Source organism: Palaemon carinicauda, chromosome 20 (genome assembly GCF_036898095.1).
Source record: "Palaemon carinicauda isolate YSFRI2023 chromosome 20, ASM3689809v2, whole genome shotgun sequence".
In the NCBI taxonomy this organism is placed as follows: domain Eukaryota; kingdom Metazoa; phylum Arthropoda; class Malacostraca; order Decapoda; family Palaemonidae; genus Palaemon; species Palaemon carinicauda.
In genome coordinates, this window is record NC_090744.1 from 74,101,344 (window position 1) to 74,103,270 (window position 1,927).

Below are 1,927 nucleotides of genomic sequence, written 5' to 3' on the forward strand. Positions count from 1 at the left end.
TGGTGAGGTCTTTACATTGATGACCTCGGTAGATGACTTATCAAACATGAGCAACTTAGAAACCAAACAAGCAGCAGTCGCTGCCACCCTCGTGAAACTCCCGTTGTTCACTTCCCATAACGCCGAGGCGTGGTTCGATAAAGCTGAATCTCTTTTCTGTAACCAACAAATTATCCGGGCACAAGGTATGACAAAAAAACTCCTGCTATTTTTACCTGATGACGTCTGAGGAACATATCCCTTGGTATTGGGAGCAACCAAGGGCCATCCTATACGACAATATCAAGGCTCAGCTACTGGAAAAGTATTCAGCGCCCACCCAGGAGACGCCCAATTATTTTTCTTAGATTACTTTATACCCTATTTGGTGATACTAAAGAAAACAACGCCTATTACCAGTCCCAAAGTTTGCTAACCTTTCCATCCATAGCTACCGGAGAAGTAAGAAAGGTCGACATCTTACAGGAAGCAGCCATCAGCTGATTACCAGAACCGGTAAGACCAGCAGCTCACTAAGCATCGTCGCTGCTGCTAACAGAATTTCTTAATAGGATTGTGAGCCTCCCAACATCCTACAAGGGCCAAACCAGCATGCAAAAGTTCCCCGTGCAAACAAAGGAGAAAGGAGGAAGGAAAAGGAAGGACTACAACAGCAGAAGCAAGGAGGAGCAGGTGGCCCTACTCCCTACCCATCGGCTTCTATCATCCACACCACGTAAGGAGCACTGCTATTCTTCGGGATTATGGCACCTAGGTGGCGAGCAGAGACGAGTTTCCTCTCAGGCCCACAAGGAGAGCCTCTGTTTCTACCATCGTAAGTTCAGTATTAAAGCCAGATATTGTGAAAAGCCTGCAACTGAAAGTCAAAAAACGGACCGGGCTGCTGCACGTTCAAGAGTTATGCATCCAACCAAGATCCTTCTACCCAAGTAAGTGAGGGCCATACTAGAGGCCCAAATCGTCGGTACCAGTATCTATATGAGTCAGTCAATACTGTTAACCCACTATTTTCCTTTTTCGTGAGGGGTGACAAGTCAGGAATCAGATTCCTATTGGACACTAGTGCTCACAGATCATTTATTCCACATTCGTCAAGTAACGCCTCCTGCTGAAGGTACAAAGGACCTACAATCATCACCGCAAATGGAGAAAAATTCAAGATTAGTGAAGGGAGAATGATGGATTTATCCTTCCAAGGGAAAAAATACTGTAGGTCGTGGGTTGCAGCCAACGTTGAGCAGCCCATGCTGGGAGCTGATTTCTTTCAGACTTTCAAACTCGCAGTAGATGTCACCTCCAAGCGCCTTCTGCAGCCGCAGGAGCTGGGGATGGCTACGAATACAAGCTATGATACACCATGTAATTTCAAGGCTCTTATGGAACAATTCGAGGGTGTCTGCAAGGAAGACTTAGCTGATCACTTCTCCTGGGACCCCCAGCACGTGGTTAAACATCCCATTGTCACAGAAGGGCCTCCTGCTTATTCCTGCTACAGGAGATTGTCACCTGAGGAATTCAAAGTCACAAAGGAAGTGTTCTATAACTTGGAGCAAGCAGTCTTCAGCCAAAATGATTCCTCACCATGGTAGCCAAGGCAAACGGTACGTGGAGGCCCTGTGGGGATTATTATCGTCTTAATAACGTCACAGTGCCAGATCGTTATCTTCTTCTGAAGATTAATGATATCACAAATAATCTCGCAGGGGCAAAATATTACTCTAAATTTGATCTTCTTAAAGGTCATTTTCAAGTGCCCGTCATCACAGAAGACATCCCTAAGAATGCCATAATTATCCCATTTGGCACTCACACTTTCGACTTCACTTGCTTTGGTATCAGGAATGCAGGTGCCACGTATAAGCGCTTAATAGATTCCATCATGGGAGATATGCCTTTCGTCATTGTGTTTATCGATAATATACTCATC